The sequence below is a fragment of the Hyaena hyaena genome, unplaced genomic scaffold (assembly GCF_003009895.1).
Source record: "Hyaena hyaena isolate Hyena2069 unplaced genomic scaffold, ASM300989v1 scaffold_241, whole genome shotgun sequence".
NCBI lineage: Eukaryota > Metazoa > Chordata > Mammalia > Carnivora > Hyaenidae > Hyaena > Hyaena hyaena.
Genome location: NW_024080875.1, coordinates 2,231,519 through 2,247,684, shown reverse-complemented (window position 1 = coordinate 2,247,684; position 16,166 = coordinate 2,231,519). Strand labels below are relative to the sequence as shown.

At 39.2% G+C, this 16,166-nt stretch overlaps 1 protein-coding gene across 1 annotated transcript in view; it reads left to right on the top strand.

The window, feature by feature from the left end:
• The window catches only part of SPINK5 (serine peptidase inhibitor Kazal type 5), a 271,657-nt gene that overhangs the window by 68,427 nt on the left and 187,064 nt on the right, over nucleotides 1-16,166 (top strand). The gene's annotated exons all lie outside the window — the stretch shown is intronic.

Below are 16,166 nucleotides of genomic sequence, written 5' to 3'. Positions count from 1 at the left end.
ATGGAATTTAGGTGGTTGCACAAGATATCTGCGCAGCTTGTTCTTGGATCTCTACTAATAAACCCTGCCCTGTCTTTTAAACCAGAAGTTTTTCATACAGGGGAAGAAAAACCATGCTGATTTTTCCTACTGTGTGTTTTGTAAACAGCATGGGAGTAACTCTTTTAGAGGGACTTCCAAGGCCAGCATTGATGATTTGATGGATATCAGGCAGAGTAACAATGCAGGGCCAGGGAGCAGGCAACAAATCAGACTGGTGAGGTGTGCCTACACCCCTCCTCCCTCCCTGTGTACTCTGCTAATTTTCCCGTGCTCTGAACTAATTGCTTGTCCGCACATGGGCACGCCCATTCACAGCCTCATGTCTTTAGCTCATTCTCTTTAGTTTTCCCTGGATATGCTCCCCCTCATCTCCCCTTAGAGCATTTCTACTTATTCCTCTGGCTCAGGTTCAAATGCCCCCTTCCCTGTGAAACCTTCTTGATGATGATGATCTCACCCCACTCCAGACAGTTACTCTGTTGTCTGCCTTCTGGAACCCTGACATGTTGTTTGAGAACTAAGCATTTGAGTTCTCTTCTTCTTTAGCCCATGGATTTCTTAAAAGCAGAGTGTTTCATTCACTCCTGAATCTTCAAGGACTTTAGTGTGGATCTTCTAATTAGACTCAGCTTTGACCTTGGGTCCTTGGGAAGCTTGCTCTGGTTCTCCCCAACAGAGGTGGATGCTTCACTATGTGCCTGATAGTCAGGTGTTTACCACCTCCACCAATACGCTGTGGGTTCCTTAGGGGCAAGACTGTCTTCTTCAGAATTGAATACATGTCACTCAAAGCATGTAGCAAACATTAAAAAAAAAAGAAAAGTAAAGTAAATTTTTTCACTCAGCGTAAAGGAATATTGGGATTGAGATGCTACTATGGATCTCAGGTGTAAAATACTCTCCTTTTGGAATACAAATACTCAAGGGGGTAAAATTTGGTGCAAGCCTATATGATATTGGTTATCCTGATAACTACTTTACATTTAGTTAATTGGAGTGAGGCCCTCGTTTAGGAACTAACTAACCTTCCTAAACTTATAAACTGACCAAAACTGACACACTGAGTATCAGAGGGCTCTATCATATTCATCGAGGTGTGGAAACTGGAGGCTTGTCTGGTGTCACAGAGCCACGGCTAGGACACGGCCCTCAGACTCCCAGGTTAGTACTCTTACAAGGCAATACACTGCTCTTAAAGCCATCAGGCAGCTCTGCTGGGGCCCTTCCAGATCTCTCCAAACCATACTGTTTCTCCAGTACAAAGCATTGTGATCTAGAGATAGTTGTCCAGAATAGGAAGCTTTCAACAAGTTAGATTTATGCCTCCAGAGTCACTGCTTAAGAGCACTGTGCTTGTCCAGTGGTATGAGTGAGAAAATAACTCTCAAGCTTCTTCTATTAGCCAGACCATGGGCCCCGATAATGTGGCTGTATTCACATGGAAAAGGCTAACAATGCCTGATGATTTGCCCAAGCTTTGAGCCCTCAGGGTGCTCTAATTCACCATAAGAACACTGTACAGGTAAGCAAAGACTCTGAATATTGTAACCTGGGAAAGACGCCTGCTGGCTTTTCAAGGGTACCATCTAAATTAGGCATGCAGACAAGTTCCTGATTCAGTGGTCTGGTGTCAAGGAAATAATGCCCCTTTGAGGGGCAGGACAGCTGGATTTGATAGCTGTCAGTATCACTGATTCATTGTGATGAATGAATAATCCTGACTAAATACCCTCCAGGCCGGATGCTCAATTTTCTGTGTTTGCTGTATTTTTATATCTTCTGTTGCTTTATTTCTTTTAGCTTCAGATTTCAGTTAAAAATCCCTCTTTTTTTGAGGAAAGCTATGACTCTCTAATCTGAGATCCCTGTAGCATAATCTTTTATCCACTCTGTATTCCTCCTTCTTAGCATTTCAATAGCACTTTGTTATTATTATTAATTATTATTATTACTATTTAATGTCTCTCTTCCCAGGAGATGTTAAAATCCAGGATGGAAGGATTCAGGTCTGTGTTGTTCACTGAGACAGCTCTGGTTTCCAGAATAGTCTAGCCTTACACGTAGAAGATACACAACAAAAGTATACTAAAGAAATGAATCGATGAATAATTTTGAGAAAAGAAATCTGGACTTGTGTAATAGTTCTATCAGTTAACATCTGTGATGTTGGCAAATGATTAATGCCACTCTCTCGATTTCCTCATCTGTAAAACAGGGACATATTATAATTTCCTGCCTATTTGTCCACACTATTTTAAGGATATAGGAGATGACAGATAAAATACCTGATATTTGTTTTCTCAGTTTTATTGAAATTCAAGTGACATTCATCACTGTATAAGTTTAAGGCGTACCATGTGCTGGTTTGAGTTACACGTATTGTGAAATGATCTCCACAACAGGCTTAGCTAACATCCATCTTCTCAAAGATAACAACGAAAAGAAAGAAAAAAGAAAAAAAATTTCTCCTTGTGATAACTCTTAACTTCCCTATGTGTTATAGTAGTCATGTTGTACATTATGTCATTAGTACTTGATATAACTGGGAGTTTGTATGTTTTGACCACCTTCCTACAATTTCCCCTTTCCTGAACCTCTGTCTGTGGTAACCACAAACCTGATCTCTTTTTTCTGTGAGTTTGGTTTTTTGCTGTTATTTTTATTTATTTTATTTAAATTTTTTAACATTTATTTATTATTAAGAGACAGAGAGAGAGCACAAGCTGGGGAGAGGCAGAGAGAGGGTGAGACATAGAATATGAAACAGGCTTCAGGCTCTGAGCTGTCAGCACAGAGCCCAATGGGAGGCCCGAACCCACAAACCTTGAGATCATGACCTGAGCTGAAGTTGGACGCTAAACTGAGCCACCCAGGTGCCGCTGTTGTTATCTTTAAATTTCACATATAAGTGAGATCATACAATATTTATCTTTGACTGTCTGACTTACTTCATTTAACAAAATCCCTTTAAATTCCATCTATGTTGTTACGAATGGTAGAATTTCCTTGTTATTTTTTATGGCTGAATAATATTCCACGGTGTGTGTGTGTGTGTGTGTGTGTGTGTGTGTGTGTGTGTGAGTGTGTGTGTGTGTGTATTAAACAACCTCTTTATCCATTCATCCAGTGATGGTCAGTTAGGTTGTTTCTATGTCTTGACTGTTGTAAATAAGGAGCTTTTAATATGTTCCATATTTTTTTAAGTTTACCTATTTATTTTGTGAGAAAGAGAGATAAAATGCGCATGCATGAGCTGGGGAGGAGCAGAGAAAGAGGGAGAGAGAATATCCCAAGCTGTGTGGCACAGAGCCCAGTGTGGGGCCTGAACCCACTAGTTGTGAGATCCTGACCTAAACTGAAACCAAGAGTCGGACACTTAACCAGCTGAGCGCCCAGTCTCCCCTAATGTGTGCCATTTTAATAGCAGTTGAGAAGCTCTGACTTAGCCTTCATGGCATAAACAAATGAGTATGCCTTTAGGTAGAGGAAAAACTGAGATGATGAAAGATGGTTTTATCCAGACTGGGAAGAGGAAGATAAGGACCTTCCCTTGGAGTGCCATTCTAGTTTGCTAAGAAGATACGAGAAACTAGAATATGGAATTCTTTAATTCCTGTGGACATTTCCATGCATAAATGAAAGTCATCAGAGTTCTTATGCAGTAAAGAATTACAATATGGGGTAGAAATCTCACAGAAAGATTTTGATGTATGTATTATTACTGGTTAAGCATGGGCTTTGGTATCGGACAGAACTGGGTTTGAATTTCAGATGTGCCACTTACAAGTTGTGTGACTTATCACCTTAGAAATATCTCCCAATTTATTTGTGCTTTAGATCCAGTATATGCAAAGTAGGAATAGTGATATCTCTCAGGGGTGTTACAAGGATCAGAGGAGAAAATACACGCATACAGTTAGCACAAGGCCTGGTACATACTAAGTAAAACATAAGTGGGAAACTGATTCTATTCTATTCTATTCTATTCTATTCTATTCTATTCTATTCTATTCTATTCTATTCTATTCCATTCCATTCCATTCCATTCCATTCTGTTCTACCCTCTCCTATCCTATTATTCTATCCAGTCGTGTCCTATCCTATTCTACCTTGAATTGTCCCAGAGGATGTAGTGACAGTTAGCCATGCAAGCAGCATTAGGGTTAATAATAATAATAGGCCAATGTTGCTTACTCTGGTTAGGTATCACCCTAGATGCAACATATCAGTGAAGCATGTGGGAGGCTGCTATTATTATCCTAATTTATAGGAGGAAATTCAAGCTTGGAGAAATTAAGTAATTTGCCCAGGGTTACAAAATTATATATGAACTACAGCAAGGAATCAAACTCAAGGATGTGTGATTTCAAAGTGTGTACTCTTTTTTGAAAAAGTTTATTTATTTATTTTGAGAGAGAGAGAGAAAGGGTGAGCAGAGAGAAGGGAGACCACGAGAATCCTAACCAGGCTCCATACCACCAGTATGGAACTTGATGCGGGGCTCAGACCCACGAACCATGACATCACGACCTGAGCTTAAGTGGGACACTTAACTGGCTGAGCCACCCAGGCGCTCCTCAAAGTTTATATTCTTAACTATTACATTATATTGCATGGGAATGTGCTCCAGGCTGCTACTGGCAAAAACCCTGGGTCAAACAAGGAAGCTTGCAGTCACTTGCCTGCTCACTCACAGATCTGTGTGTGTCTGCTTTGTTTTTCCCATTAGTCTCTAGATTTCCCTCTGATTTCTAATGAAGGTATGAACCACCTTATTCACCTCTGTTGTAGCTCAATTTGATGTATTGAGGTGCAGGATACAGAGTGCCTTCTTAATCATTGGCAGAAAGTAAACCAGAGATAAGGCTATAGAATAAAACACAGGATGTTCCATTAAATGTGAATTTCCAATAAACGATGAGTAATTTTTTAGTGTAAGTATGTCCCATATGTCTCATGGGATATACTTACACTAAAAAATATTTGTTATTCAGTTGAAATTTAAATTTAACTGGGCATCCTGTACTTTTATTTGCTGAATCTGACAACCCTGCCTGGATAGGCCCTTGAGAGTGTTTTTTTGTATTTAACCCCAGATCCGAGAGTGACGAACAGGAATGAGGGGGTCAAATAAATGATTAGAAGGTAGTATGTGAGAAGTTAAAATCACATATGGAAAATGGAAGTTGGAAGTTACTGAAAGGCCCAGTTTCTCTTTAATATCACATCCAGGACATGTTTTTCCCTTGTGTTCCTCATAAGGATACCATCAGCCCTCTCTTGTTTTTGGTTCACTCTAGGTAAAGTTTCAGACCTGCCCTGGAAAGGATGCATGTGGCTGCAGGAAGGGCTTCCTTGCCCGTGGTGTCCATATGCTGAGGAGTCACCATAGTCTTTGTCACCTTTCTATACTAAGCTTATATGTTAGTGGATCCTTATGTCACTGGTCAACTTATTAATTTCTTACTCAGTGGGCATTGACTGAGCTTGTGCTATTTGGCAGGTGCTCTGCTAGGCATGAGGGACAAGAAAATGCAAAGCACCGGTCTCTGACCTCACCTTTGTTGAGGAGACAAATATGTAACCAAATGATTACAATTTAAATATGAGACATGCTATGGGTGCTATGAACAGATTCCTATGGGAGTCTGTCAGGTAGTGGTTAACATTGTCTCTGAAGGCAATCACGGAAGCATCATTTGCTTGAGGCCCTGAAAAATGGGTTTGTGGGTGTTTACTATGCAAGCAAGCTGTGGAGAAGACATTTTAGGTAGGAAACACAACATCTGCAAAAGCAAAGAAGTTTGCAGAAGATAACATCTTTCCAGGAATGAGCCTTCAGACACTTGAGTGTTATTAGAAATAAAAATTAAAGTGAGCTAGCTGAATGTTGAAATTTGCTTTAATTGATGAACATTAAATAATACAGAGGGAAGGAGAAAGGGATAAGAAGAAACAGAACATTGGGAGGAGTAAGAAATCACAAATCACTTTGGGAGGAGTAAGAAATCACAAATCACTAAGTATTAAAGTTAGTTTTTGCGGCGCCTGGGTGGCTCAGTCTGTTAAGTGTCCGACTTCGGCTCAGGCCATGAACTTGGTGTTTCATGAGTTTGAGCCCTGTGTCAGGCTCTGTGCTGACAGCCCAGGGCTTGGAGCCTGCTTCAGATTCTGTGTCTCCCTCTCTCTCTGACCCTCCTCTGCTCACACTCTTTCTCTCTTTCTCAAAAATAAATAAAGATTAAAAAAAATAAAGTTAGTTTTTCCTCTGTCTTATTTCCTTATTACAATCTTAGATAAGCACATTGCCATCCATTCAATCCTAAGAGTTAGAAACGCAAATTTCCTTTAACTCATTTTCCACAATGGAACCCATTTTTTCACAAAGTCCTATCAATTCTCTTCTTAAATATCCTTCAGATTTATCAAATTCTCTTCATTTCCACCATTAAGTGTCATAGTTTGGGACTTTGCCTTGGCTGTTACAATAACAACTTATCTTCCTGATGTATGTCTCTCCCATCCCCTCAATATTGCTGCCATTTATATATTTCTAGACATAATTATGTTTGCATCCTCCATCATTTCCCTTCTCTAATTTCCATCGTTCCTTACTGCATATGGATAAAGCCCTTCATATTTTATTGTCAGTCAATAGTTTTACTTTCTTAATGATAGCACAGAATAAGTCTTACAGCACAGGTCTGCAGTCAGATGGCCTGGATTTCATTTCTGACTTCATCAGGACTAGTATTTCCCTGGAAAGTACTAAAATGCTCATAGTTATTGTTTATATCCCATTCAGTATGGAGGGTCAGTCTCTGGACATTCCTTATTTTGTTATATAATATCTTCCCAGTTCCTAACAGTGAAATTTGGCAAGTTGCTAGTACTCTCCAAACTTTAGTTTCCACCATGATTGTGAAGATAACAGGAGTGTCAGCTTGGTAAAATTTTTATGAGCATATGGGGTGCCTGGGTGCCTCAGTTGGTTGAGCATACGGCTCCTGATTTTGGCTCAGGGATTGAGTCCACAGCATGCCCTGTGTTGAATGTGGAGCCTGCTTAAGATTTTCTCTGTCTCTCTCTCCCTCTTCTCCCCTCCCTCTCCCCCACTTGCACATCCTCTCTCTATCTCTAAAATTAAAAAATGTTATGATTATAAATGATATTATTCTGTAAAAAGCTTAGCACAATGTGTGTCTAATACTTGTTTTTGTTTTCATCATAACCTCCCTCAACTCTTAAGTGTACAGCTTCCCCTTTTGCCTTCCCGGGCATAGCTCCAGACTATTAGTTACTCCATCACTCCGTTAGTTTCACTTGGAATATCCAACTGCCACAAACTCATCCTTCAGAAAAACATAGTGACCACATTCCTGACTTAATCCATGGCAAAATTAATCACTTCTGCTGTGGACTTATTTGCACACACCTCTATTACAGTATGCATTATACTGAGTCATAGTTATTGTTTTATTTTTGACACCTTCATTAAGCTACAGGCTCCTCAAGCATGGCCCATACCTTATTTATCCTCAAATACCCTTTGCCTACAATCATGACTGGTAAGTAGACAGTGCTGAATAAATGTCATGGGTATTCAGTGGATGCTAATTAAACGTGTGAGTGGACACCTGGGCTAGTGGCAGAGGTGATTCTGGAGCCCCACTGGAATGAGGGTCAAAGCTCAGGCCAAGAGACCAAGTATAAATAAGAAAGGTATTTAAAAGCACAGTGGCTTTTGTTTTTCTAGCAGCAAGACTTGTGGCTGAAGCAACATTCCAGAATAGGTATTTGGTCATGCCTCACTTTAAGCACATGGGATACAATGAGGGGGACTTAAAAAAAAAGAAAAAAAGCATAAATTGATCACAGGGAAATACTCATTTTACCCGAAACTATGAAGACCATAGTATTAAATTCACAGTGTTAATATTTCTGTGTCAGTCATATATAACTTATCTATGCCAGATAAGAATATAATAAAACTTAATAAAATATTACCAGAGATAAAGAAGGCTTTTCTGGTATCAAATGAGGTAGTGGATAAAGAATGATTTGAAAATTGTGAACTGTCAAACTATGAATTGAATACTGTATATTGAAGGAAAACAGATTAAAGGAGGGATATGTATTGAGTCAATAACAAAGATAAAAATAGATCCATAAGAAATACTCATTTAACCCAAAATAAAGGGAAAGAAAAAATAGATGGAATTTTTTAAAAATCTAATAACTTTGTGCTTTGATATAACATTAATAATTATATTAAGTATGAACAACCTAAATACATCAGTATAAGATTGTCAGACTATGCTGTACATAAAAATTTACTTTAAATATAAAGACAAAGATCACAGTAAGTGAATATGAAAATATATATCATCAAACACTAATCAAAAGAAACTTGGGATGGTTGTATTAGTAACAAAAAACATAATATTCAGAGCAAAGAATATTACCAGAGATAAAGAAGGACATTGTATAATCAAAAAGGAATCAGTTTATTAAGAAACTGTAAAAATCTGGGGCGCCTGGGTGGCTTAGTCGGTTAAGCGTCCGACTTTCGCTTGGGTCATGATCTCGCGGTTCGTGGGTTCGAGCCCCGCGTCGGGCTCTGTGCTGACTGCCAGCTCAGAGCCTGGAGCCTGTTTCAGAGTCTGTGACTCTCTCTCTCTCTGACCCTCCCCTGCTCACGCTGTCTCTCTCTCTCTCTCCTAGAAATAAATAAAAATAAAATAAAATAAAATAAAAAGAAACTGTAAAAATCCTGTAAGTATATACAAGTAACAGTTGAACCTCAAAATGTATGTAGCAAAGACTGGGTGACAGGAAGGAGACTAAATAAGTTGACAATTATAGAGACTTCAAAATTAGTCTCTCAGTGGTAGGTAGAACAGGCAGATCGAAAATCAGGAAGGACACAGAAAACCTGAATATCACTATTAACCAAATTGATCTAAATTACACTATAAAATACTTTGAACAGTGGAATGCACATTTTTTCATTTCCAAAGGAAACAGTGTTTGAGATAGATTTTGCTGTACCATTAAATAAGCCTTAATGCATTTAAGGAAATTGAAGTAATACAGAGTAATTTTTTTTTTTTACTGTAAAGGAATCAAAATTGAAATCAAGTAATCAAATATGTCAGAAGTTTCCAAATATTTAGAAATTAAATTTAAAATGTTCTTATATAATCAATGATTCAAAGAGGATGTTCAAAAAAATACTAAAATATATTTTGAATTGGACAAAAATAAACATGCAAATTTGTGAGTGGCAGCTAATACAATGATTAGCAGCAAATTTATAGAATTAAAGATTTGTACTAAAAGAGAAGGAAATCAATGAGCTCAGCTTCCACCTTAAGAAACTAACAAACAAACTAATAAATAAAAAGTCAAATTAAACTCAAATAGAAGAAATAACATAATTAACATAATAAGGTAAGAGCACAAATCCATTAAATTGACAATAGGGAAAAATCAATGATGCAGTTTCTTATAAAATTAAATATATCCTTAAGCATATGAACCAGTAGTCTCATTCCTAGGTGTATAATCAAGTGAAATAAATATTTATGTTCACACAGAAAACATACATGCCTGTTTATAGTGGCCTTACTTGAAATAGCTCCAAATTGGATATAATGTTCTTGAGCACGGTGAATGGATAAACAAACATGGTGCATTCACATAAAGAAATACTTCTCAGCACTAATAGGATTGAACTACTGATACAGGCAACAGCACGGATGCATTTCAAGTACATTATTCTAAGTGAAACCCAAAATGCTGCATACTGTCCAATTCTCATTTTGTTTCTATCATGTTTTAAAAAAGGCAAAAGGGATGGGAAACAGACCTGTACATGGAACAGATAGGGAATGCTTTCCTCTAAATGGTCTTGATGGAATTGTTTGGATTGATGGACATTTTATGTCATGAGTATGCCTTTCTATTTGGCAAAAGACACAGAACTTCATATTAAAAAAAAGGTAGGGTGCCTGGGTGGCTCAGTTGGTTAAGCAACTGACTTTGGCTCAGGTCTTGACCTCACAGTTCATGGGTTTGGGTTTGAGCCCTGCATCAGTCTCTATGCTGACAGCTCTGAGCTTGAAGCTTGCTTGCAATTGTCTCCCTCTTTCTCTGCCCCTCCCCCACTCACATTCTGTCTCTTTCTCTCCCTCTCACTCAAAAATACACATTAAAATTTTTTGAAGAGGTAAATTTAATGTGATTCCACACATATGAGGAATTTAAGAAACAAAGCAAATGAGCAAAGGGAAAAAAGGGGGAGGGGGGCGGCAAACCAGGAAACAGACTCTTAACTATGGAGAACAAACTGCTAGTTATGGGCAGAGGAAGGGGATGGATGCGTGAAATAGGTGATGGAGATAAAGGAGTGCACTTGTGATGAGCACCACTAAAAGAAAATAAAAAATAAAAAGGGTAAATTTAAACTGTATGTGTATTATACCTTAGTATCTTAGTACATGTAAATTATATCCAAATAAGGGAAAAGAAAAAATAATTATAATAGCCTTCTGGGTGAAAAATAATCATAATGGCCTTGTAGCAGGAGCAGTTAGAATGTATAGTGAACAGGTAGCTTACATGTGTATTCTAGCTCTGCAACTAACTTACCAGGTGACCTTGGACACTTCTTTTTCCCCTTCCAGTGCCCCAATGCCTCCATTTTTCCAGTGAGACTGTTGAATGGAATAATGACTAGGATGCCTCTAGCCTTGGTATTCTGCATTGACTAAAGAGGCAGCCTCACTGATTGCTTTTACATTCCCTCCATCTTTGAGACCAGGCGCTTTGGCTGAGGTGTGGGCTGGGCCTGTGTCCCAAGATATTACCATACATGACAGGCAGGGTGTTGTGGATGTCTAGGGCCGAAGTTAATGTGGCCACCACCCTTTATCCTTCATGCCCTTCCTTCAGCAGGCTGTTTATTGCTGAGCTGTGGATAGCTACCAATGACAGCTCCCCAGACCTTCAGGATAAACAAAAGAAAACATCTGTCTTGCACACTGATAGGCATCCCCCTCTCTGTCTGTCTTGACTGAATAGCTCAATATTGTTTAGTCAGAATAATTCTCATTCCTAAGGCCCTCTTGCATGTGAGAACTCATGCATTCTTCATAATTACCCTACTTGAAATGTAGGTCAGGATGGGTATAATTATCCACATTTTGTAAATGGTTAAAAACAAAACAAAACAAAACTAACAGCAGCAATGGGAAAGTAAACTAAGGTGTGGGCATTTTAATTCACTAATCTAACATCACTCCACTAGTAAGGGGCAGCAATTGGACTTGAACTTTGTTCTACCTGATGTGAAAACCAGTGATAAGAATGATTTTACTGGGTTCTAGTCTGACATAGGGGAATCCGGTTACTTCTCCTCTACTTGTCTATCCATTCCTACATTTACTCATTTATCAACAAATCCTTTCTGACCTATACGCAGAAGAGGGCACTTTACATGAGATATGGGCTTGGAAGTCATCACTGAAAGAAAGCCACGGGAACAGATGGGATAATGCAAAGACAGTGGGAAGATTAGAAGAGAAGGGCACTTAACCTGAAGCTTGAGAAACATCCACATTTAAGGACCCACAAAGCAAGAAAGCCCTGGAAGAGAAGTTAAGAAAAAGCTACCAGAGGGGCACCTGGGTGGCTTAGTCGGTTAAGCGTCCGACTTTCGCTTAGGTCATGATATCGCGGTTCGTGGGTTCGAGCCCCGCGTCGGGCTCTGTGCTGACTGCCAGCTCAGAGCCTGGAGCCTGTTTCAGTCTGTGACTCCCTCTCTCTCTGACCCTCCCCTGCTCACGCTGTCTGTCTCTCTCTCTCTCCTAGAAATAAATAAAATATTAAAAAAGAAAAGAAAAGAAAAGAAAAAGCTACCAGAGAGGCAGGAGGAAAAAGAAGATATTTAGATGCTGTGTAAACCAAGGGGAGAGAGACTTAATGAAAAGGAGAGGTATCTCTGTGTCGGATACTACTCAGAGCTAAGGGTTGGGATATTTCATGAATCTAGTGGAAAGGAGCCTTTTGTGCCCATGTAACAGTGGTGATGAGCCTCACTACCTGGGTGTCAGATTCTCAAGGAAGTCGATTACATGAGAATAAGCATCTCTCTCAGGGCTGGTGTTTCTATCTATGAAACATGTATTCACAGCCTTCTCTACTTTAGAAAGATATGCAATGTGAAGAACTTTAATATAAGGCAGAAAATGATGCAATCATAACCTTCATGTACCCAGGATAAAGAGAATTCATATTCTGCTCTTGCTATTTCTGCTGCTTCCATCTTAAATGTCCTGTTGAATTTATTGCTGCATGTTATAAAACTATTTAAAATTCAACATCTCATGTGATTGGGAAGGCCAGAATTATTCTCAAAGACCTCACTGAATTCACCAGCTGCTTAGAACCTCATTCTGTTGTCCCCCAAGTGACATCCAGATTTTACTCTTATACTTCTGAAAATAGGCAGTCCACTATCTCTTGGGACAACATAGTAGGTACTGCATGGCATAGACTCTGATGTCAGACAGAACTCAGTTTGGATGCTACTTAACCAATGATATCTTGGATAAGTTATTCAGGCTCTCTAAATTTGAGATTTCTTATCTGTAAAATGGAGATTATAATACCTAGCTCTCAGACTCATCAAGAGACTCAAATGTAATGATTCATGGAGAGCTAACAGCACAGCCTCTGGCAAAGAGAGTAGGTTTAAAAAAGAGAGAGAGAGAGAAGAGAGAGATGTTTTATTGTTTTCTTTTTGACAGCTTTGACTGTGGAATATTTCTTAACTGTTTTGGCCCAAAACATTTCCTTCTAGTTCCCACACTGACCCTAATGTTTGCTCTTGAACCTGTAATAGTTCATATGTCATTAAAGCTTCTCTCTTCTATGGTGAACATCTCAAGCTCTTCAAACATTCCTAAAGTCCATGTTTTTAAGGCCCCTCTCCGTCATTGTGGCTATTTTGTGAATCCATTCCAAGGTGTCTCAGTTCCTCCAGAGTGAATATGGTGCCATTTGATCTAAGAGCTGAAGAGTTATTGATAGCAAAGGCATAAATTTGGAAGTGGAGGTGGGTAGGCAAGTGAAGGGCGTTGCTGGCTGAGGAAATAGCAAGCAAAGATATGAGGTGGAACTTAATGGGATACATTCTAAGATGGTGAAGAGTCAAATGAAGTTGCAATGAGGCTGTGGGATGGGAAGTGTTTGAAATTAAGTATGAGAATATAGATTAGGGAGTCAGATCAGGAAGAGGCTTAAATGCCTTCTTAAAAAATTAATTCTGTTCAATTGACAATGGAGATTCCTCTCTTTTTGGAGTGAGTGTGAGCCATGATCAGTCATTTTGGCACATTATTCTGCAAGTGTTAGGTATAATAGATGTAAGGGAAATGAGAAAAAAACAGCAATAGTCCTTGAGTGTGAAATGAGAACCTAGGAAGAAAGGGACAAATGTGAGATCTGTGTTAGCCAGTCATAGGTAGTGTTATAACTTTTCCGGATTTGTAGAGTATCGAAACACACTTGACCATTTGTCCGTATTGGACACATTTGTCCATTTTTTAAAAAAAACACTTATTATATCATTTATTTTTATAAAACATTATTTTTAAGTGCCAGGAAATTAGAAAATAGAAAAACCACTGGGAGATAGTAAAGCACTGGGAAAGTGCACATTTCTGGATGTGATCAAAAATCTTCATAGAACATGAGGCATTTGAACTTGACTTATATTGGGTATATTTCAACCAAGTGACAAGAGATAATAAAGCACTCAGGTAAAAAGGACAAAGCCAGCCCAGGAAGATGGAATGACTGAGGTATAATCAAGGAAACTTTCATTAGGTTAGAGCTGTCCTGTCCAATATGGTAGTCACTAGACACATGTGGCCAATTAAATTAAAATTAAATCAAATTGAATTCAAAATTAAAAATTTTTAATGTTTATTTTTGAGAGAGAGAGACAGAGACAAAGCATGAGTGGGGGAGGAGCAGAGAGAGAGGGAGACTCAGAATCCAAAGCAGGCTTCAGGCTCTGCTTGAGCACAGCCCGTGCTCAAACCCACGAACTGTGAGACCATGACCTGAGCCAAAGTCAGTCGCTAACCAACTGAGGCACTCAGGCACCCCAAAATTGAATCAAAACTTTAATTCTTCAGCCACACTAGTCTAATTTCAGATGCTTAGTAGTTGTATGTAACTAGTGGCTACTGTATTGTGTACAGAGCAAATGTAGAATATTTCCATCATTGTAGAAAGTTCTATTGGGAGCAGTAGGCTGCAGAACGTATTGTGTATAGAGAAATAATAATGTGTTAGTTATCTTGAACTTTATTGTGTTGGTATATCAAGTAGGATAATTTTGGTTACAAGAAATAGAAAATCCAACTCAAACTGGTATAAACAACAAATGGCATTTATTAGCTTAAGTATCTGAAAAGTCCAGAAATAGCCTGAGCTTCAGATACAGCTCTTTCAGAGCTCTCATTCAGGGCCTTTTCATCTTCTGTTGTTTTTTTTTCTTCTGTGTATTGGCTTTTGTCAGGCAGGCTTTCAGATGTAGGGAAAATGCTGCAATCGTTCTAGATCTGTAGTTCATAAACAACATTAGAACTGCATGGTTATTAACCTCTTGACCATGGGGAGAGAAACTTCCTATTCTTTCCTGGACTTGCATCATTTATGTCCCTGTCTACTCCTATACTATTTTAGTGTGGCCAAGGGAGGACCATGCACTGATTTATCCCTGATGCAATCAATGTGGCATGGGAGACAGATTAGTATAAATGGGCTTAGGCTGGTCAGGGCCAATTTTTGAGCTGAGGATAATGTCAATCCTACCCAGAAGCAATATGACTGCCACCTAGCTGGCAGTTCCTTCTGTAGTTCAGAAACCATTGTATGATTTTAATTTTTTCAAATTGTAAATCTTTGTTTTATTTGACTCGATTATATTGAAAAAACATTAAGTTATAATACAGATAAGATAGAGAACAATCAGATACAGTAAAAGAATACCAGAATTAATTTAAAAACAACAACAATAATACTACTATGGCTTTATTTAAACATGGTTTCACAGAAGGTGACATTAGCAAGATGGCAGAGTAGAAGGTCCCAGTGTTTGTCCCCCTACAAAAACAATGATTAAACAATCACCTACCAATGAAAATAGCTCCAGGAAAGTTCCAGAGCATAATGAGGAAGTTGCAGCAAACCAATGGAACACATGCACTGAGATTGGTTGTATTGAAAAGTATAGGAAGCATTTTACCTACACCATCCCATCATCCAGTCTTGGACTGCTTAGCACCAAGAAGGATCCCCTTGTTCATGGCTTCCCCACCAGGGGGGGAAACAGGAGCAGAAAGATCTCGGCAGCCTTCACCATAGAAGACCCCACTTACCTTTGCCACTGCTGCATATGCCCACAGCTTTTGCCACTGAAAATTCCTATAGTTTTTGCTGACGCTGACCCTAGTTGATGGAACTGCCTGGAGAGTACAAGCCGCTGTGCACCCCCCATCCAAGGCCAGAGCGGCCACTGCTCCCAGCCGCATTGGTGCCAGGGCTGTTGACTCACCTGCCCGGTTCTGGCACATGATTAGGACCCTGGCTCCATAGCTGTCCCGTGTGCACCTGTGCTCTAGCCCCTGGCACTGCTGCCACTCCACGCATGCCTGTGCACCAGACCCCAGCTCCACAAATACGTAGACGCTAAGGAACATGCTCTTGAACAATCATTGAATCAGAGGAAATCAAAGGGAATTTTTAAAGCATTTTGATACAGAGAACAGATGAGTGGTAACCCAAAGAAAGGGAGTTGAGGGTGGTTATAAAGGGTGAAGGTGGTCGATTGTAGGGTGATGGATGGCAACTAGACTTTCCAGGGTGGTCACTTTGTAGTGTATATAGATGTCAAATTTTAATGTAATACACCTGAAACATAACAATTTTAAAAGTGTCTCGAGACAAACAAAAATGAAAACACAACATACCCAAATTTATGTGATGCTGCACAGACAGTACTAAGAGTGAAGTTTAGAGTGATAGACACCTACACTAAGGAAGAAGAA